The sequence below is a fragment of the Pseudophryne corroboree genome, chromosome 6 (genome assembly GCF_028390025.1).
Source record: "Pseudophryne corroboree isolate aPseCor3 chromosome 6, aPseCor3.hap2, whole genome shotgun sequence".
Classification (NCBI taxonomy): Eukaryota; Metazoa; Chordata; class Amphibia; order Anura; family Myobatrachidae; genus Pseudophryne; species Pseudophryne corroboree.
The window spans coordinates 670896482-670920110 of NC_086449.1; the positions used below are offsets into that span (position 1 = coordinate 670896482).

Genomic DNA, 23629 nt, shown 5'->3' on the forward strand with positions numbered 1-23629 from the left:
GAGAGATCATAGAGTCAAACAGAGACCAAGAAATTTCAGTCATAACAAAGTACATTATAAGACAAAGATTAACAATTGGCAATCATGGATAGAACCAAAAAAACTATTTTTAACCTGCAGATCGGGTAATAAGATATGGAAAGAATATCAGCCAGTAGAGAGATCAACCGACTGAGGTTAAAGAGAAAAAAAGGTAAAGAAGGAAGAAGAAAGGAGAAGAGAAAAGAGAAAGAAAAGATTAGAAGAACAGAATAGAATCAGATCCCCGGGAGGGGTCCATCGATTAAATCTAGAGTTATCATATATATAGCATAGGGCGTTACACGTTGAAGGGTGAAGGAGCATGTTTAGTATTCAGCCACGGGCTCCAAGTTTTATCAAACGACTTAGAGGAACAGTTAAGAACACTAGTCATGTATTCCATATGGTAAACATACCAGATATGAGATATGAGAGACTGTATGGAGGGAGGAGCAGGAATTTTCCAGTCTACTGTCAATTGACATGTCATTACAGAGACCACATGGCAAAGTAGTTTATTTTGAGATTTTGTCAGCGTTGGCAGGTTCAAAGGGAGGAGGATATATTTAGGATTGTAAGGAATAGGAATCTGTAGTAAACTAGAAATAAGATTAATTACATCCCTCCAGATATTCACTATTTTGGGGCATGACCACCATATATGTAGAAAGGAGCCCTCCACACCACATCCCCTCCAACATCTATCTGATGTGTCAGGGTACATTCTGCTTAAACGAGAAGGTACATAATACCATCTATATAATAATTTATAAACGTTCTCCTCAATCCTAATGCAAATGGAGCTAGATTCCGCATTTTCCCATGCTTCAGACCATTCCTAATCGTCTAATGCTGAGCCCAAGTCCGTTTCCCATGCTCTCTCATGAATATCACGTTGAGAAGGTGGCTCCTCACTAAGAGCGGTATATAAGAGGGAAATCAAACCTTTGGTTGAATGTCGTCTGAAACATACGGTCTCAAATGTAGTCAAGGGTCTGCTAGAGAGGGCGTGGTTCAAGGAGGAGTGAAAATGCCTAAGTTGTAAGTATTGATAGAAATATCTGGAGGGAATGTCAATATCTTCTTGAATCTGAGAAAATTGAGGAAAGCTAGAGTCATAGTGATATCATTCAAATATAAAATACCTCTCTGCTGCCAAGGGGAAAATAATGGCTTGTGTTTACCATGGGGAAATGCAGGGTTATGTAGTATTGGAACAATGGGGGAGGGGTCGGAGCCAAGCTGGATTTCCTATTGGCAAAGTCCCAAACCGTTAGCGAGCGGGACACTATGGGATGGGAGGCCACATGTCCCGGGCGGCGGGGTTTCGCAAGCCAGAGGAGAGAAGATAAATTATAGAGACCTAGTTCATCAGCTTCTATAGATACCAAGACCCTCCGAGAGCCCAGGTTGCACCATTGTACACAATGTGCAAGCTGCATAGCTAGATAATATCTTTTAAAGTCTGGGATACCCAGACCACAGCTATATGTGGGGCACTGTAATAGTTTCAGACGGACTCGGGGGCGCTTATTTGCCCAAATAAATCTTGAGTGTGAAACTGTAGAAATTTAAAAACAGACGAGGAATAAATATTGGGAGGGTCTTGAATAGGTATAGGATCCAAGGGAGCACGTTCATTTTCACTGAATTTACCCTACCTATCCAGGAGATAAAAAGGCTAGACCAAGAAGATAAATCTGACTTAATTCAGTCCAGAAGTCTAGGGAAGTTAGCTTTGTATAGTTGATGGTGACGATGTGTTAAGAAAAAACCTCAATATTTAATTTTTTGCTTATGCCATTGAAATGGGAAGAGTTCTCCAAGGAGAGTCTGACAGGGCCAGGAATATAAAAGTCCATTACTTCAGTTTTACTTGCATTAATTTTATATCCTGAGTATTTAGAATAGAGGTCTATTTCGGAGAGGAGTGGCCGCAGCGATTGTATCGGGGTCCCTAGGGATAATAGAATGTCATCAGCATATAAAGCGATTTTATGCTCAGAAGAACCTATCTTCACTCCAGATATATCGGTATTAGCTCGAATTCTTGCCGACAGCGGTTTCATTACTAAGGCAAATAACAGCGGGAGAGTGGGCATCCCTGTCTAGTGCCATTAGCGATTCCAAAAGTGGAGGAAGTAAGGCGTGTTGACAAAGACCGTGGCAGTAGGGGATCTGTATGGTGCGGAGACACCATCCAAAATCTTACCAGAGAAGCCCATCCTTCGGAATACTGAGAAAGTGAAGGGCCAGGATATTCGGTCAAAAGCCTTCTCAGCATCTAATGCAAACATCAATGATGGCAGCTTTTGTTTATGAATGGAATAAATTAAATCTATGGATCTCCTGGTGTTGTCAAAGGCCTGACGGCCAGAGATAAAACCCACTTGGTTTGGGTGTATCAATTGTGTGAGTAGGGGGGCTAAGCGATTGGCCAGAATTTTGGCATATATCTTAAGATCTATGTTCAGCAGTGAAATAGGCCTATAGTTGGAACATTGTATGGGGTCTCTTTCTGGTTTCGGAATCACTATAATATCGTCTGGCACAGTTGCCAATGCAAACGATGCTCCATCCAAAACTTTATTAAAAAAAGAAGACTAGGGTCCAATTCTGTGATAAGTGTTTTGTAATATTGAGCTGTGAAGCCATCCGGACCAGGGGCTGCTGATGACTGCATAGATTTAATAGCGGCAACCGTCTCTTCCAGCGAGATAGCCTCATTAAGAATAACGAGCTGTCGTTCTGTCAGACACGGCAAGGGGGTATCTAATAAGTATGAACATGCTCCCTCTGGACCATCAGAGGAAAGAGGAGGGGCAGGGAGATTGTAGAGGAAACTATAGAAGCCTCTGAATTCCTCCATCATCAGTTTAGGATCATAGGTGAGTGTATTTAATTTTTGTGAATATAGTTTTTCTATCATGCCTGTGGCTCATTTGCTTCTCAACTTGTTTGCTAATATACTGTCAATTTTATCCGATTTATCATAGAATTTTTGATGTAGCTTCTGTAAAACAGCTGCTGCACGATGCGATTAAAGTGTATGTAACTGACCCCTAAGGTTATCTATCCGAGATAGCAAAGAGGCACTCGGGGCAGTTTTATGTTGGACTAAAAGCACAGAGATTTGAGACTCTAATGAGGAAACTTCCTGTGCCGTCTGTTTACATTTAGCTGAAGCTTTGGACATGAAATGACCACGAATAGTGGCTTTGTATGCTTCCCAGACAAGGCCTGGAGAAACCTCGGGGGAAGGCATTTTCTTAAAAAAAAAATTCCAGGGTTGTTTTAGTGTCTATAAGAATCAAAGGCTGTGATAGAAGAGTGTCGTCTAAGCACCATTTGCGTGTCCTATTGGGGGCTCTATAAAGATCTACTAGAATATAAACTCCTGCATGATCCGTCCATGAACAGGGAGTGATGCCGGCATCAGAGACCAATGTCATGAGTGATTGGGACACACGGACCATATCTATCCGAGAATAGTGTTGATGTGGTGTAGAAAAATGGGTATAATCCCTAGCTGTGGAATGTTTGAGACGCCAGGTGTCGTGTAGATTAAGCTGTTTGAGGGAGGATGTTAACGTGATAGAGGCATCAGTTGGGGTTGCTTCATTTTTTGTTTTTTGGTGGGTTAGATTTATCCAATAAAGGATCAATCACAGTATTAAAGTGCCCACCCAAAATGATATGACCTTATGCCACTCTATTTAAACACAGGGAGAGTGTGCGGAAAAAACATGATTGATCTAGATATTATACCGACACAAGGATAAGAATTTCCATGCGGAGTGTGGTGATCACTACGAGGTAACAGCCCTCGGAGTCAGCTATCGTTTTAGTGTGTACAAATGGAATATTACGGTGAATCAAGATCGCCAACCCCCTTTTCTTACAATTAGCAGAGGCAAAAAAAGTTTGGGTAAACTGCTTTACTTGTCGAGAGTGTGTACCAGTAAAGTGGGTCTCCTGAAGGAAAACTATGTCCGCTCTTTCTCTCCGACAGGTGGACAAAGTCACTGTACGTTTTTTGGGAGAATTAAGCCCATTAACATTGACAGAAAACAATTTAAGAGCCATGGGAGATTAAGCTGTGGAAAAGGATAAATGGAGACCCATCCCAGGAAAGAAGAAAAAAGAAAGAAAAAAAAGGACAGCAAGAAAAAAGAAACATAAATGCAGAAAGGGAAAAAGTTATAAGAAACCCATATGGGAAAACACCCTGAAATATAGAGTCCCAATCAAGAACCGCTATACAAATGACAAGCATAATAAACTAAATCACAAATAAAGGGAGCACGGGGTGGTGGAAAGAACTTTATAATAAAAGCAGGTCCTCTTGGACTGCAATAGTTGAGTCGGCAGTAGCCGAAGCTACTGTTATATAACTCAAAACCTAAAATTGTACTGTGCCATAACAAGAGGGGAGACAAAAAAGGTAGGGAGGGAGTAAGGGAGAAAAGGGAGGGAACAAGGGAAAAAAAGGGGAGGGTGGGGGACGAACACAAGGGGGAGGATAAGAGGGGAAAGGGGAATTAGAATGAGCAAGCCCATCCCTATCATATAAAGCTAAGCATAGTGTATGATAAACATTGAAATCTAAGAAATTACGTAATAACGAATAGCATTTGTGTTAAATAAGTAAGTGAGATGGATGGAGGTCCAAGCCTCCATCCGCTAACAGAGGATATAAAATTAGATATATCCCTGAGATAGTGAGAACTATCCTTTTTTCAAGGAGTGTCTGCCTTGATCAGGGAGGTTCATTGGTGACAGTAAGATGATGGGATACTCTTGTCCACTCTGGCGATGGAGGTCGAAGACGCCGAGGTGCAGGTGAAGAGGCAGAATCCCCATCAGGCGACGGTACAGGAAGGAGATCCAGTTTAGCCAACAGTTCCTGTCCCTGAGTTAAAGTCTTAACTGAATGAGTGGAATTGTTCACTGAAACTTGGAGCATGAAAGGAAATCCCCATCTGTAGCGTATTTGATGCTGTCGTAGTATCCTAGTAACGGGCTGGCGTTCATGTCGCTTTTGAATGATAGAGGGGACCAAGTCCTGAAAGACCTGCAGTTGCATATCACGAAAGTCAATCACTGGAGAATCACAAACCGACATTAGGATCCGTTCTTTTGAGCAAAAGTAATATAGCGGACTATGATGTCCCTAGGCAGTTGTGAAGGAGAAGGTTTAGCTCGACGTGCCCTGTGAGCTCTATCACAGAGACAGTCACCATCTGAGAGATCAGGCAATACATGTTGGAAAAATTCCTTTAAAAAGGATGGCAAAAAGGGACCGAGGATTGATTCCACTACATTGCTGATACGCAAATTATTAAGGCGGGAGCGATTCTCTTGATCTTCTTGATGTTCTTTAAGTGCAGGCATGTCAAACTCGTGGCCCTCCAGCTGTTGTGAAACTACAATTCCTAGCATGCTTTGCCAGCATACCTTCCACTAATTAGCTGTTAAAGCATGCTGGGACTTGTAGTTTCACAACAGCTGGATGACCATGAGTTTGACATGCCTGTCTTGAATTCGGCAATAGCTGTAGAGTTCTTGCTTGAAAGCAGATTGGACCCCCTCCAGCAAACTTGTCATAACTGCTTGGATCTGTGGGTTAATACCCACCTCTGATGAGCAGGGAGAGTAAGGGGAGTCCATAAGCAATGCAGGGGTTTTGAGACTATTGAGACATTATGGGTAGAAATTGCATGCGCGGGTAAAGGAATAAAGAAGTTATTATTGGGGTTATGCTACAGGCCACCTGGTATTAATGTGTCTGACAAGATATTGTTACTGAACCAAATTGAAAGAGCAGCAGGAGTAGGAGACATAGTAGTGATGGGAGACTTTAACTATCCCGAGATAAACTGGAAAATCAATTCATGTGATACTGCTAGGGGCAATATGTTTTTAAACACGCTAAATGATAATTACTTAGTTAAATTAATCGAGGAACCAACTAGGTACAATGCAATCTTAGACCTGGTATTAACTAACAATGGGGAATTGGTATTAAATATTGAAGTAGGAGAGCCCATAGGTAACAGTGACCACGAATATGGTCAAATTCAATATCAGTTTTCAGAAGCAGTCCTATACTGGCTCAACTAGGATTCTAAACTTTAGCAAAGCCAACTTGACATGATGAAGGAAGCATTAAGGGACATTGAATGGGAAATTCTGTTTCAAGGAAAATATACTGCAGAGAAATGGGATGTATTAAAATCACTGGTAATTAATAATACTCATAAATTTATTCCCACCAGCAGCAAAAAATAAGATTTTACTCACCGGTAAATCTATTTCTCGTAGTCCGTAGTGGATGCTGGGAACTCCGTAAGGACCATGGGGAATAGACGGGCTCCGCAGGAGACTGGGCACTCTAAAAGAAAGATTAGGTACTATCTGGTGTGCACTGGCTCCTCCCACTATGACCCTCCTCCAGACCTCAGTTAGGATACTGTGCCCGGAAGAGCTGACACAATAAGGAAGGATTTTGAATCCCGGGTAAGACTCATACCAGCCACACCAATCACACCGTATAACTCGTGATACTACACCCAGTTAACAGTATGAAATATAACTGAGCCTCTCAACAGATGGCTCAACAATGACCCTTAGTTAGGCAATAACTACATACAGGTATTGCAGACAATCCTCAATTGGGATGGGCGCCCAGCATCCACTACGGACTACGAGAAATAGATTTACCGGTGAGTAAAATCTTATTTTCTCTGACGTCCTAGTGGATGCTGGGAACTCCGTAAGGACCATGGGGATTATACCAAAGCTCCCAAACGGGCGGGAGAGTGCGGATGACTCTGCAGCACCGAATGAGAGAACTCAAGGTCCTCCTCAGCCAGGGTATCAATTTTGTAGATTTAGCAAACGTGTTTGCCCCTGACCAAGTTGCAGCTCGGCAAAGTTGTAAAGCCGAGACCCCTCGGGCAGCCGCCCAAGATGAGCCCACTTTCCTCGTGGAATGGGCTTTTACTGATTTAGGATGCGGCAATCCAGCCGCAGAATGCTCCAGCTGAATTGTGCTACAAATTCAGCGAGCAATAGTCTGCTTAGAAGCAGGAGCACCTATTTTGTTGGGTGCCTACAGGATAAAAAGCGAGTCAGTTTTCCTGACTCCAGCCGTCCTGGAAATATACATTTTTAAGGCCCTGACTACGTCCAGTAACTTGGAATCTTCCAAGTCCCTAGTAGCCGCAGGCACTACAATAGGTTGGTTCAAGTGAAAAGCTGATACCACCTTAGGGAGAAACTGGGGACGAGTCCTCAATTCTGCCCTATCCATATGGAAAACCAGATAAGGGCTTTTACATGACAAAGCCGCCAATTCTGACACACGCCTGGCCGAAGCCAAGGCCAATAACATGACCACTTTCCACGTGAGATATTTCAAATCCACAGTTTTAAGTGGCTCAAACCAATGTGATTTTAAGAAACTCAACACCACGTTGAGATCCCAAGGTGCCACAGGAGGCACAAAAGGGGGCTGAATATGTAGCACTCCCTTTACAAATGTCTGAACTCCAGGCAGTGAAGCCAGTTCTTTCTGGAAGAAAATCGACAGAGCCGAAATCTGGACCTTAATGGAACCCAATTTTAGGCCCATAGTCACCCCTGACTGTAGGAAGTGCAGAAAACGACCCAGCTGAAATTCCTCTGTTGGGGCCTTCCTGGCCTCACACCACGCAACATATTTTCGCCAAATACGGTGATAATGGTTTGCGGTTACTTCTTTCCTGGCTTTTATCAGCGTAGGAATGACTTCTTCCGGAATGCCCTTTTCCTTTAGGATCCGGAATTCAACCGCCATGCCGTCAAACGCAGCCACGGTAAGTCTTGGAACAGACAGGGCCCCTGCTGTAGCAGATCCTGTCTGAGCGGTAGAGGCCATGGGTCCTCTGATATCATTTCTTGAAGTTCTGGGTACCAAGCTCTTCTTGGCCCATCCGGAACCACGAGTATCGTTCTTACTCCTCGTTTTCTTATTATTCTCAGTACCTTTGGTATGAGAGGCAGAGGAGGGAATACATAAACCGACTGGTACACCCACGGTGTCACTAGAGCGTCCACAGCTATTGCCTGAGGGTCCCTTGACCTGGCGCAATATCTAGTTTTTTGTTTAGGCGGGACGCCATCATGTCCACCTGTGGCCTTTCCCAACGGTTTACCAACAGTTGGAAGACTTCTGGATGAAGCCCCACTCTCCCGGGTGTAGGTCGTGTCTGCTGAGGAAGTCTGCTTCCCAGTTGTCCACTCCCGGAATGAACACTGCTGACAGTGCTAAGACGTGATTTTCCGCCCATCGGAGAATCCTTGTGGCTTCTGCCATCGCCATCCTGCTTCTTGTGCCGCCCTGTCGGTTTACATGGGCGACTGCCGTGATGTTGTCTGATTGGATCAGTACCGGCTGGTTTTGAAGCAGAGGCCTTGCCAGACTTAGGGCATTGTAAATGGCCCTCAGTTCCAGAATATTTATGTGTAGGGACGACTCCTGACTTGACCAAAGTCCTTGGAAATTTCTTCCCTGTGTGACTGCCCCCCAGCCTCGAAGGCTGGCATCCGTGGTTACCAGGACCCAGTCCTGTATGCCGAATCTGCGGCCCTCTTGAAGATGAGCACTCTGCAGCCACCACAGTAGAGATACCCTGGTCCTTGGAGACAGGGTTATCAGCCGATGCATCTGAAGATGCGATCCCGACCACTTGTCCAAGAGGTCCCACTGAAAGGTTCTTGCATGGAACCTGCCGAATGGAATTTTGCTTCGTAAGAAGCTACCATTTTTCCCAGGACTCGTGTGCAGTGATGCACCGATACCTGTTTTGGTTTCAGGAGGTCTCTGACTAGAGATGACAGCTCCTTGGCTTTCTCCTGCGGGAGAAACACTTTTTTCTGTTCTGTGTCCAGAACCATCCCCAGGAACAGTAGGCGTGTGGTAGGAACCCGCTGTGACTTTGGAATGTATAGAATCCATCCGTGCTGTTGTAGCACTTCCCGAGATAGTGCTACTCCGACCAACAACTGCTCCTTGGACCTTGCCTTTATAAGGAGATCGTCCAAGTACGGGATAATTAAAACTCCCTTTTTTTCGAAGGAGTATCATCATTTCTGCCATTACCTTGGTAAAGACCCTCGGTGCCGTGGACAGTCCAAACGGCAGTGTTTGGAATTCCAAACGGCAGTGTTTGGAATTGGTAATGGCAATCCTGTACCACAAATCTGAGGTACTCCTGGTGAGGATGGTAAATGGGGACATGTAGGTAAGCATCCTTGATGTCCAGGGATACCATGAAATCCCTCTCCTCCAGGCTTGCAATAACCGCCCTGAGCGATTCCATCTTGAACTTGAATTTTTTTATGTATGTGTTCAAGGATTTCAAATTTAAAATGGGTCTCACCGAACCGTCCGGTTTCGGTACCACAAACAGTGTGGAATAGTAACCCCGTCCTTGTTGAAGTAGGGGCACCTTGACTATCACCTGCTGGGAATACAGCTTGTGAATTGCCTCTAGCACAGCCTCCCTGCCTGAGGGAGTTGTCGGCAAGGCAGATTTGAGGAAACGGCGGGGGGGAGACGCCTCGAATTCCAGCTTGTACCCCTGAGATACTACTTGAAGGATCCAGGGATCCACCTGTGAGCGAGCCCACTGATCGCTGAAATTTTTGAGGCGGCCCCCCACCGTACCTGGCTACGCCTGTGGAGCCCCCGCGTCATGCGGTGGACTCAGAGGAAGCGGGGGAAGAATTTTGATTCTGGGAACTGGCTGACTGGTGAAGCTTTTTCCCTCTTCCCTCGTCTCTGTGCAGAAAGGAAGCGCCTTTGACCCGCTTGCTTTTCTGAAGCCGAAAGGACTGTACCTGATAATACAGTGCTTTCTTAGGCTGTGAGGAAACCTGAGGTAAAAAATTTTCTTCCCAGCTGTTGCTGTGGATACGAGGTCCCAGAGACCATCCCCAAACAATTCCTCACCCTTATAAGGCTCTATGTGCCTTTTAAAGTCAGCATCACCTGTCCAGTGTCGGGTCTCTAATACCCTCCTGACAGAATGGACATTGCATTAATTCTGGATGCCAGCCGGCAAAATATCCCTCTGTGCATCCCTCATATATAAGTCTTATGTTCGCAAAATAGTATCCCTGTTTGACAGGGTTACAGACCACGCTGCAGCAGCACTATCTGCAGGTCTCAGTCTAGTACCTGAGTGTGTAAATACAGACTTCAGGATAGCCTCCTGCTTTTTATCAGCAGGTACCTTCAAAGTGGCCGTATCCTAAGACGGCAGTGCCACCTTTTTTGACAAACGTGTGAGCGCCTTATCCACCCTAGAGGATATCTCCCAGCGTAACTTATCCTCTGGCGGGAAAGGGTACGCCATCAGTAACTTTTTAGAAATTACCAGTTTCTTATCGGGGGAACCCACGCTTTTTCACACTTCATTCACTCATTTGATGGGGGAACAAAACACTGCCTGCTTTTTCTCCCCAAACATAAAACCCTTTTTTAGTGGTACTTGGGTTAATGTCAGAAATGTGTAACACATTTTTTATTGCCGGGATCATGTAACAGATGTTCCTAGTGGATTGTGTAAATGTCTCAACCTCGTCGACACTGGAGTCAGACTCCGTGTCGACATCTGTGTCTGCCATCTGAGGGAGCGGGCGTTTTTGAGCCCCTGATGGCCTTTGAGACGCCTGGGCAGGCGCGGGCTGAGAAGCCAGCTGTCCCATAGCTGTTACGTCACCCAGCCTTTTATGTAAGGAGTTGACACTGTCGGTTTATACCTTCCACCTATCCGTCCACTCTGGTGTCGGCCCCACAGGGGGCGACATCACATTTATCGGCATCTGCTCTGCCATCACATAAGCCTCCTCATCAAACGTGTCGACACAGCCGTACCGACACACTGCACACACACACAGGGAATGCTCTGACTGAGGACAGGACCCCACACAGCCCTTTGGGGAGACAGAGAGAGAGTATGCCAGCACACACCAGAGCGCTATATAATTTTGGGATTAACACTATATTGAGTGAATTTTTCCCAATAGCTGCTTGTATATACAATATTGCGCCTAAATTTTGTGCCCCCCCCTCTCTTTTTAACCCTTTGAGCCTGAAAACTACAGGGGAGAGCCTGGGGAGCTGTCTTCCAGTTGCACTGTGAAGAGAAAATGGCGCCAGTGTGCTGAGGGAGAAGCCCCGCCCCTTTTTCAACTGACTTTCTCCCGCTTTTTCTGGAATACTGGCAGGGGTAATTTTACATCTATATAGCCTCTAGGAATATATATGATGTAGATTTGCCAGCCAAGGTGTCATATATTGCCCTCAGGGCGCCCCCCCCAGCGCCCTGCACCCTCAGTGACCGGAGTGTGAAGTGTGCATGAGGAGCAATGGCGCACAGCTGTAGTGCTGTGCGCTACCTTGGTGAAGACTGAAGTCTTCTGCCGCCGATTTTCCGGACCTCTTCTTGCTTCTGGCTCTGTAAGGGGGACGGCGGCGCGGCTCCGGGAACGAACACCAAGGCCAGTTCCATGCGTTCGATCCCTCTGGAGCTAATGGTGTCCAGTAGCCTAAGAAGCCCAAGCTAGCTGCAAGCAGGTAGGTTCGCTTCTTCTCCCCTTAGTCCCTCGATGCAGTGAGCCTGTTGCCAGCAGGTCTCACTGTAAAATAAAAAACCTAAAATAAACTTTTTTTCTAGGAGCTCAGGAGAGCCCCTAGTGTGCATCCAGCTCGACCGGGCACAGAAATCTAACTGAGGTCTGGAGGAGGGTCATAGTGGGAGGAGCCAGTGCACACCAGATAGTACCTAATCTTTCTTTTAGAGTGCCCAGTCTCCTGCGGAGCCCGTCTATTCCCCATGGTCCTTACGGAGTTCCCAGCATCCACTAGGACGTCCGAGAAAAAGGAATAAAAATCCTAAAACCAATGTGGTTTAACAAAAATATAAAGGAATTAATGGACAAAAAAGACGAGCATTTAAAAAATACAAATCTGAGGGGGATGCAGAGTCATTTCAACACTATAAGGACTGTAACAAAATATGCAAAAAAGGAATAAGAGCGGCTAAAGTAGAAACTGAAAAACTAGTAGCAAAGGAAAGCAAAGCGAATCCCCCCAAAAAATTTAAGTACATCAACAGCAAGAGACTAAAGAAGGAGAGTATAGGCCCTTTAAGGGACAAGAGGGGAGTCTTGATCAAAAATGATAATGACATAGCAAATAAACTAAACAAGTTTTTTTCAACGGTATTTACCAGAGAGGGCCAAATGCCTAACACAAAATCTCAACAAAGATAATGTCCCACTGCTAAATGCTTATTTATGTGAGGAGGTAGTCTGTGACCGATGAAAAAAGTTAAACATTAATAAGTCACCTGGTCCCGATGGAATTCACCTGAGGGTTCTTATAAAGCTGCACGCTGATCTAGCAAGACCTCTATTTTAGACCTTCATGGATTTGGTTAAATCGGGTATGGTTCCCAAAGACTGGCATATAGTGGAGGTAGTGACGATATTTAAAAAGGGGAGCAAAGCTGAACCAGGTAATTATAGACCAGTTAGTCTTATATCTATAGTGGGGAAAGTATTGGAAGGTATTCTAAGGGACAGTATTCAAATGTTCCTTGAAGCAAATAAGATCATTAAAAGGAACCAACATGGATTTGTGAAGGACAGATCATGTTAGACCAACTTACTTGGCTTTTATGAAACAGTAAGTGTGAACCTGGATCAGGGTAAGGAGGTGGATAAAATCTTTTTAGACTTTGCCAAAGCTTTCGACACTGTACCACACATGTGTCTTATCTACAAGCTACAAGAAATAGGGCTAGAGAGCACAATATGCACTTGGGTCAGTAATTGGATAGAAAATAGGGAGCAGCGCGTCTTGGTCAATGGATCATTTTAAAATTGAACTAAAGTATTAAGTGGTGTGCCACAAGGGTCTGTATTTAGACCACTTTGTTCAACATTTTCATCAACGACCTAACACCAAATTGTGTAAGGTTATAAATATGGAGGGGGATGCTGAGTCTCTTCAGAATGACTTAACTAAACTGGTAGCATGGGCAGCAAAATGGAGAATGAGATTCAACACAGACAAGTGTAAGGTAATGCACTGTGGGGGCAAGACCAAAAATAACACCTACATACTAAATGGGGTAATATTAGGGGATTCTGTACTGGAAAAATACTTAGGGGTTCACATAGATAACAAATTAAGCAGCAGTACCCAAAGTAGGAGTGCAGCAAAGAAGGCTAATAAGATATTAGCATGCATAAAACAGGGAATTGATGCAAGGGACGAGAGTATTATACTCCCATTATATAAATCACTAGTGAGGCCTCATCTTGAATACTGTGTGCAATTTTGGGCACCATATTACAAAAAGGATATCCTGGAGCTAGAAAAGGTTCAGAGGCAGGCGACCAAACTAATCAAGGGCATGGAGATGCTGGAATACGAGGAAAGGCTTGCAAGGCTAGGCATGTTTACATTGGAAAAGAGGAGACTAAGAGGGGACATGATCAACATCTACAAATATATAAGGGATCAATACACAGAGCTTGGGGTACCTGTTTTCTATAAGATCAGCACAGAGGACACGTGGTCACTCGCTTAGGTTAGAGGAGAGGAGTTTCCACACATTGAGGCGAAAAGGTTTTTTCACAGTAAGGACAATACGTGTTTGGAATTTCCTGCCTGAGAGAGTAGTAACTGCAGACTCAGTCAACACCTTTAAGAATGGGTTAGATAAATTCCTATTGGATAAAGATATTCAGGGTTATGGTGCGTAGGCATGCATTATCGTTAATATAACTAGTCCTAACATAAAAATAACTAGTCCTATAATAAGACTGCATAGGAGACCACAAATAGGTTGTACTCGATGGACAATTTTCTTTTTTCAACCTTAGATACTATGTTACTTTGGTTTGAGGGCCCTTAGATTTTTGTCCAAAAAAATTATTGAAAGCCTGTGGAGCTTTCTTATTTCTTTGGGTCATTGTGAAGGACCAATGGGACAGGTGGGGTATCACAAAGGTAAAAGGAGACACAGTCTACACTTATGTTATATTTGTTAGGTAGAAATGGTAGAGCTATGGAGAATACTAGTATGGTCCAGGTGGAACAAACAGCATTGCTAGGCAAACATCCTGGGCTGCAGAAAAAGGGTGGTTAGAGCCCTATAGTGATGCCTGAATTATGTGGAATAGCCGCTGCGGACCCTGCAGGAAATTTTGTGCGTTCCATTGAGAGAACTATCTTGTATCTGCAGCAAGCAGAGTCATCAGAGTGAAAAAGGTACTGGGGTTGCAGAGGGTATAGGCAAGGGTTGGTAGCCAGTGGATCTTAAGAGAGCTCTGAAAGCAGCAGCCGCTGCAGAGGAGTCCACCTCCCCCACTGTGGAAGTGAATAAAGTTGACAACGATAACAACAATAATAATATTATGGAGGCAATGTTCCACTCAATTATTCCTTAAAATAACAGCCAGGCAGTAGAGCGGGTATGTGGGAAGACCACAGGAAGCTGTGTCCCAGTATAGGTGCCCCCAGATTAAGAGGCAAATGGTCTGCTTTGCAGAGATGGGGGGAGAGGGTGCCGGTTTGCTGGAGGGGGAGAACTGAGGTGGGGGGGGTGAAGTGCCGGGCTATAGCAGAGAAGGAGGCTTGCAGCTGCACTGCATCACTCATCTCTGTTAGTATGGCCGCTGCTGACAGTCCCCGGATCGAACCACTGCCAAAGAGGACAGTTAACACCACCCAGCATACATAGAAAGTGTGCCCGGCCAGAGAACCCAGTCCAAGGGACTGCCAGTGCACCGCGTCTCAGGAGCCAGCTGGGCTATGAGGCTGCTGCCGCTGCAGAGAGAGAGCTGCAGGAGGGGAGAGCAGACAGAGGTCCGCAGGCGCAGCACTTCCGGTCTCGGGCGGCAGGGATCGGCTCCGTGTCTCCGATGAAGCACACAGCTGGGTCCGTGGTCCAGCAGGCAAGGTGGTAGGTAAGAGGAGGCAGCGGCAGGTCCACAGGGCAGAGGGAGTCTAGACACCTGGAGCGGAGGGATACAGGGACCCCTTCCCGGACTCCCACAGAAATCTATCCCCCGGCTTCAACAGGGTGCACAGGCCTCAACCCGCAGAGATGCAAGAGGCATCTCCTGGCTCCGAGAGCTGAAACACCTAAGTGCGGACAAGCTGTGGGAATAATATAAAGGTGATATAGGATCCGCAGGAACTCATCCCAGTACAGACAATAGATTTATATATGGAGCAAAACGACATCTTCACAAATTGCTGGTCAGGCCACGGCCCCCCACCACTGACAACCTCTTACGGAAACTGAGGGATATCATTGCACAATGGCTTACCCCACTTAGACTCTCCTGGGGATTTGTGATATCTGACAACGCCACCAATATTGTGCATGCATTACATCTGGGCAAATTTCAGCGCGTCCCATGTATTGCACATACAATTAATATGGTGGTGCAGAATTTTTTTTTAAATGACAGGAACGTGCAGGAGATGCTCTCGGTGGCCCAAAAAATTGTGGTCCACTTTCGACATTCAGCAACTGTGTGCCATAGACTAGAGCGCAAAGAAACACTCTTGAACCTGCCCTGCTATCAACTGAAGCGTGGAATTCAACACTCTATATACTTCAGAGGATGGAGGAGCAGCAAAAGGCCATTCAAGCCTATATATCAACCTATAAAAAATACAGAGTTGGGTAACGAGATAGGCGCTAATAACCACAAATGTTACTTAAAAAACAATTTATTAGTGCAATTGATATGAGATAAAGTGCATGTGCCAGCACCTAATTACATTTCTCAAACAATAAACAGTTAAAAACAATCAATAAAAAGGATCTGTTACATAAAGTGCAGGTTCATATGTTAGCAATCTCTCACCATATAAAGGGGGTGCGGTGGGCTAAGCTTTTTCAAGCAAAGAAGAAAAGGTCCCGGTCTAAGAGCACAGCACCACTGCAGATGGTGTATAAGCCCCAACGGTGAGTCTCTCCTGCTGAAGTTCTCTTCTGGTTCACAGCTAACAGGTCCGTGCAACGCGTTTCGGTCTAGGAAGACCTTTTTCAAGAACGGATAGTGTGCTGTGATAAATCCCGGCTTTTTATACCCCTACTCCGGAAGATCGTTGTTAAAGTGTGCCTGTCCTGTTTATACAACATAAGGGTGGGTGGGAGGGCCCAAGGACAATTCCATCTTGCACCTCTTTTTTTTCTTTGTATTATGTGGTCTTTGGGGCCTAGTTTTTAAAAGTGCCATCCTGTCTGCCAGTGCAGTGCCACTCCTATATGGGCCACGTTTTTTGTGCCGCCCATTTGTGTTGCCTAGCTTAGTCACCCAGCTACCTCGGTGCAACTTTTTTGCCAAAAAACAATATTGTGAGGTGTTCAGAATAGACTGGAAATGAGTGGAAATGAATGTTATTGAGGTTAATAATACTGTAGGATCAAAAATACCCCCAAAAGCTGTGATTTTGCTGTTTTTATGTTTTTTTCAAAATAAATCAAGATCTAAAACCAAAATTAAAAGCCGAAAGGGTGGTTTAGGCAAAATCAATCCAGATACAAAACACGAACAGAGATCCAGTAACAAAACCAGAACACAAAACCTGAATAGTATCCGGCGCACATCTCTAATATATATATATATATATATATATATATATATATACAGTATATAGATATATATATAGATATATATATATATATATATATATATATATATGAACTCCAAATGTCTTGACCGGCACTCCATATAAAAAGAAGTACTTGTCTGGGTGCCCTCCCACGGTCCTCAAGGGCGCAATGCACAGTAACAAATATTTGAGAGGCACTCCTCGTACTTTTGATATAAATCACACAGCCACCATAGCTTGCTTGTCAACATTTCAGGTGCACTTTAATAGCACCTTTCGTCCTGACGAAAAGGTGCTATTAAAGTGCACCTGAAACTTTGACAAGCAAGCTATGGTGGCTGTGTGATTTATTTCAAAAGTCCGGGGAGTGCCTCTCAAATCTTTGTTACTATATATGCAATATGCCTGATGAAGGTTTGCAATAAAACTGAAACGTTGCAAGAATTTGGGTGATTGTACCCGTTTATTGATGAAATCCCGTGAGTGCCGCTTGTTTACTGTATAAATATATATATATATAAAAAATATAGCAGCCGCAGTATCCCACCATATACATACATTAGAGCAGCAGCAGCATGTCACCATTTACATACCTTATAGCAGCGGCAGCATTTCACCATATATATATATACATAATGGAAGCAATATATCGCCATATACATACATTATAGCATCCAAACTAAAGGTTATGCCAAACCTACAGATTCAAATAGCTTCACACCATTCAATAGCCAACACTATCCTAATTGGTTGAAAGGACTTCCTAAAGGACAATTTCTGAGACTCTAAAGGAATTGTAGTGAAGGGTTGCACTTTGAAGAACAAAGTAAGGCTATGGAAAATAAGTTTAGCAATAAAGTTTACACTAAAAATATTATTGAAAAGGCAAAGAAATAAGTGGAAGAGATTGCTAGACAGACAATTTTGAGGGGTAATAATGGAAAAGCTAACAAAAAACAAGATATGGAATGGTCATTCATATCAGAATTTGGAAGAAACTATAAAAGCGGCCATGAACAAATTATTAGAAATCATCGGCATCTTCTATTAAATGACCCAGTCGTAAAATATATAATACCTCAGAAACTGTCATTCATTTATGGAAAAGCCAACAATTTGAGAAATAATCTGGTTCGTAGTTCTTTACCGCAAGAAAATGAGAATCCTATAAGGAGTAAAGGATTCCACCAATATGGGACATGTGTGGTGTGCAGAACAACTGTCTTAAAAACTTCCAAATACACTAGTTTTGATTCAAAAGGCATGACGTACCAAATTAAGGACTTCATTACTTGTCATACCACGAACGTCATCTATTTGATAGAATGTTCGTGCGGTTTACACTATATTGCCAAGACGAGTAGAGCTTTGAAAACCTGCATATCAGAACACACACAGAATATAACCAAAGGATTCATTAGCCACACTTTTCAAAACAAAACATAATTGCTCAACAAAGGATGTCGTTAAATTTGTTGGAATACAACACATTAAATCCAATTTGAAAGATTGTAGTATTGAGGGGAATTTGGCATGTGGTGAAATGCAGTGGATCTTTAAATTGGGTACCTTGATACCAGAAGGACTCAATTCTGACTTTGAGTTAAAATGGTTTTTATGAAGATTCTGTTGCAATCATGATTTTTTAGGACTCTGGGTTTTTAGTTTTATATATACATAAATGTATATAAAAATGTCCCAAAGATTATTAAACCCATATTGTAACACATCCACCATTATACTGTATATCTGTATATTTAGTGTATTGTGTATTTCTGTTGTGTAATCCCACCTCCAGGATCGGTGGAATGCAAGTGGAACGCGGAACTTCCGGTCCGCGTTCACTATACATTGTTTATCACTGTTATCCACACTTTAGGTGTAATTCAGACTGGATCGCTGCAGCGGCAGTGATCATAGTCTGAATTACTTTGAAGAGTGCACACGAGCAGCTGCTGCACTGCGCGTGTGCACACCGGGAGTCCAGTGAGATGCTAGCAGCATCTCACTGGCTGCAATCACCACTGCCTGACTGACAGGCATAGGCGGTCACAGGGCAGGAGGGGGCGTGCCAATGACATTAAAATGCCATTGGTGGGGCGCAGTCCAGACAACGGAGACATGTCCGGACATTTGGGGGCGTGGGCCATGGTGGCTGCGTGATAACACACGCAGCCCCAGTGACCCTGAACACGGCGGGTAGCTCCCTGCCAGCATGCAGGAGCTGCGTAGGTAGGTAGCTACTTGCCAGGTACAAAAGCATCGCCACCGTGCGTTGCTTTTGTATGTTTGCAGGGGGTGGTAGGGCCTGACATACGGGGTGGACTAGCCCTGTGCTGGGCGTCCCCCCGCATGTAAGAGTAATTATCGTAGATGTGTTAAATTTAGCACATCTATGATCAACTCTGAATAACCCCCTTTGTTTTATATGTTTTTCTCAATCTCCTCTCCGTTTCAACATTATTACTTTTAGAGAGCATGAATAGCAGCCTTGCCTCCACCGCCGGAGAATAGAATTACAACGCATCAACTTCCGGCGGTGGTGAAATGCATGTGGAAAGCAGAACTTCTGGTCCGCATTCCACGGAGGACAGAGAGCTGAGTTCATGTCAACTCTGAATAGTGGTCCTTCCTCATTCTTTAATGTATATTAATGTATGTCAATGTATATCAATTTTATACTGTTGGAAGTGTACTTTTATCTCTTTTTAAAAAGAAGTTATTTACAGATAATGTGAATTTCAGGAAGTTGGGGTCACTTCCTGTTTGTCATGGTATAAATGCACTCTTTTCTCCACACTTTGAAAAAGGTCCCAGGAGGACCGAAACACGTTAGTGAGGTTTCCTGAGACTCAGGACACTTGGCTATAAAATATACTTTCCATACAGTGGGGCTGTAGTCCAGATCTGCATCTTTATTGTGAATTGTTTTTCCAACTGCCTTTACCGTTGTGCTGGAATTCTTGGAGAGTCCCTGAGTCCCTAAGTTATCTAAGCCCTCGTCTCAATACATTTCACTCACAGCTCTCCCCTACTCAACGACCATATTTATCCTGCTAGTAAAGGCTCATCTCCATCTATGGCCACCAGCCTCTAGTAGTACGATGATCACTCCCTCAATACTTACATGTTAGCTGTATTATGTCTTGAGAATGTGTGGTGCTGTGTTACCTGTACTCTATTTCTGTTATTTATTTACTGTAATGCAATGTTTTGTCCCCTGTACTGTCCTTTGTACGGAGCTGCGAAACACATGTGGCGCCTTATAAATAAAATGTAATAATAATAATAATAGATTGACAAATCCACTCAGAGTCACTCCTTCAATCCATGGAAGGCTACTTTGCCTTAGAATATCTAGTCTAGAGGATTCCTGCAACATTTTAGCTATATGTCCATGTGTATAAAGTTTTTTTATTTAGATCTGAAGCATTTTTTCTTTGCATATACTCTGCACACTATGAGGTAGCACTAAATATATAATGTGATTTCTACCTTAAAAAAACAGACAGAAAGAGTTTTGAAATCAAGTCCATATTTCATTAGGAGTTATGTTTATTTTGGCATTGCGGGACAATGCCGTTTTTACTTTCCCAAATATATGAAAAAATATGTGAGAACACTTACCTATTAAAACATACTCTAAAAAAATGATTATATGTAATATGTTATCTTAGTTTTTGTTTGTTTTGGGGCTTTAGAACTATGTGATGCCGATATCTATCATTACACCATTTGTTTGTATTGTTAAGACTACATTGACCATGATGCTTCATTTTAGACCTCTATCATGGCCAATGTGATTTCCGGGTGCATGACATCGACAAAACTACCATACCCAGAATGCCTGCGGCATAGATGACAACTTCCTGTGGCTGATTTGCACAGAAAAAATGTCATCCTCCTTAATAGGAGCGGACGCCATGCGGAGGAAGGGAACCAGGTTGCCTGCGCACACCGGGGGACAACATTCTGAACAACCCGGTATGGAGAACGGCCCTACTTCCGGCGAATGTGCTCAAAGTATGGACTACATTTCCCATAATTACCGGGACTATGACGACTTCCGGTCGGCGTCGTTTTACAGAGAAACATTGTATTTAACTGTTTTCTTTGAGCCCTGTATAATGTCACAACATGTTTGAATGCTGTGGGGATAAACTGATTTTGTGCCTTTACTTAATAATGTGTTATGGGGGAGAAATCTAATTCTGTTTACAAATTAAGCCTGTGAGGTCAATGCCTGCTGGCTATTGCCAGAGATCATTTCCTGTCTCATGGTAATTGGTTATAGGGGGTATAAATATCAAGCTTCTGCACACTCCATTATGTCTTGATAAAGGTTATTTACCGAAACGCGTTGACACAGGAGTGTGAGTAGCTTCATACTATCCATTTGATGTTCTTTTTTATCTTTTCATGTGTTCTAGATATTTTTTGTTAGATGCTGGTCTAACTTTTTAACTTTGTTTGTGTATGCTTGATACCATAATTCTTTATGGAATCCATTTTTTGATGGATTTTTAATCCAATAAATCTGTTTTTTTTTTTATTGCTATCACGGCTCTGGAGTGCTTTGGCTATCCTTTGAAAAGAGATCTCTTTAAGCCATACAAAGATACCTTTATGGGAGCAGCAACATATTTTAAACTGTGAGTTTGGGTACGCCATTTACTGGATAGAACACCCACTTTTAAAGATACCTTGATGTGTTTTTTCCTCTTGCTCTTGCTGTGAGTGCTGGGTACGCTCCACTGATTGTGTAAGCTATATCTTAAATGGTGAAATCACAAGATCGGTTTGCACTCCAGAGAACGAAAGACACATAACTGCATTTTACAGGAAGCAGGGCACCTTTTGGTTTAAAGATACCTTGATGCGCACAGTTCCCCCTATCCTTTGTGTGAGTGGGGTACGCCTCTATATAGCTTTTCTAAAAATACTTTAGCACCTGTTTTCCGATTATTAAGGATTTACTACACATTGCACTGTTTATGATCCTTTTTCTATAAACTGGGGTACACGTCCTGAATATATACCTTGAGGGGAAGAATTAAGAACATCGCCTCGTGGAAAAGAAACCTTGATGCGTTTGCCCCCATCTCTCTCGCTGTGAGTGTTCTGGTACGCTCTCCTAAATACTGTAAGCGGTTCATTCTGTGGAAATATCACCAGAGTTGGTTGCACCCAGAGAGTGAAAGACACCGGCTAAAAATTCAGAGGGGCTTAAGAACACCACCAGTTAAAGATACCTTGATGTGTTTATCTCTCCTATCCTTTGTGTGAGTGGGGTACGCCCGTGAAAAATCATTAAGAAGTCTACATATATATTTATTCAATATTGTTGTATCATAATATACTACACATTGCACTTGTCTATTGTTTTTTTTTTATATTTGGATATATATTCGAGATATACCACGTCACAAGAAGGATCTACAGCACGAAAAACCCTCTACACTTCTCCTAATAAGGGATGTATTGATTTTCTTCTCTTAAGCGCACTTTGTTATATAGGTTCAATAATTGTCTTTCTCTGTCTATATTGTTGATATAAATGTGGTGACATTTATTTCTTTTTGAACCTTAATACCTGAGCTCCTTTGCGCCACGTTGACACGCCCTCCCCAAAAAATTATTTTCTATTTTAAATGTTATAACCTTGGATGTCATTTTCAACCAGAAATGTATCCAATCCTTTTTTAAATGCATTTACCACCTTCCCTGACAGGGAATTCCAAATCCTTATTGCCCTAACAGTGAAGAACCCTTTCCTCCATTGCGTATGGAATTTCCTCTCCTCCAGCCTCAGCGAGTGCCCACATGTCCTAAACAGTGTTCTTTTAATAAATAATTACTCTGATAACTCTTTGTAATGCCCCTTTACATATTTGAAGATAATATTAATGTCTCCTCTTAGACGCCTCTTTTCTAGTGTATACATGTTTTACCTACTGTAGTAAGCCTTTCCTTGTAATCTAGTCCCTCTAGCCCTTTAGCAATTTAGTAGCTCGCCTTTGAACCCTTTCGAGTTCACCGATATATTTTTTATACAGTGGTGCCCAAAACTGAATACAATGTTCCAGGTGCGGACGTACCAATGATTTGTACAGTGGCAGGATAACTTCCTCGTCCCTTTTCTCAATTCCCCATTTTATGCACGGTAACACCTTACTTGCCTTCTTTACTGCGCTTTGACATTGTGTACGGTTATTAAGCCTATTATCAATTAGTACCCCCAAATCTTTTTCCAATACTGATACCCCTAGACTTTCCCCATTTAATATGTAGGATGCAAGTTTGTTTTTAGCCTCGAAATGCATAACCTTGAATATTTCTATATTGAACCTCATTCTCCATTTAGATGCCCAGATTTCAAGTTTAGAAAAATCATTCTGCAGAGACTCCACATCTATTTCCAAATGAATTACCTTACACAGTTTAGTATCATCTGCAAAGATTGAAACTGCTTTCCAAACCGATTTCTAGGTCATTGATAAATATGTTGAACAGTAGTGGCCCAAGTACGGACCCTTGTGGTATTCCGCTGACTACTGGGGTCCAGCTTGAGGACTTCCCATTGTCCACTACTCGCTATACCCTGTTGTACAGCCAGTAACTTATCCATGTGCAAACAGATTTTCCTAGGCCAAGCTCCTTTAATTTGTTGATCAGTCTCCTATGAGGCACTGTATCGAAGGCTTTTGCAAAATCCAAATAGACCACATCCACTGCTTTTCCCTGTTCAATATTATTGCTCACTTCCTCGTAGAAGCTAATTAAGTTAGTTTGACATGATCTGCCCCTCATAAACCCATGCTGGTTCTTGCTAATAATCATTGTGGTCTGTAGATACTCTTGTATGCTATTCCTTAGAATTCCTTCAAATATTTCCCTACTGTAGACGTCAAACTA

General features: G+C 43.2%; 1 long non-coding RNA gene across 1 annotated transcript in view; it reads left to right on the top strand.

The window, feature by feature from the left end:
• The window catches only part of LOC134935567 (uncharacterized), a 108263-nt gene extending 87080 nt beyond the window's left edge, over positions 1-21183 (top strand). Inside the window, exon 3 of the long non-coding RNA XR_010180254.1 lies at positions 20496-21183. This is a non-coding gene — a long non-coding RNA (uncharacterized LOC134935567). The remainder of the gene's footprint in view (positions 1-20495) is intronic.
• Positions 21184-23629: the final 2446 nt, after the last annotated feature.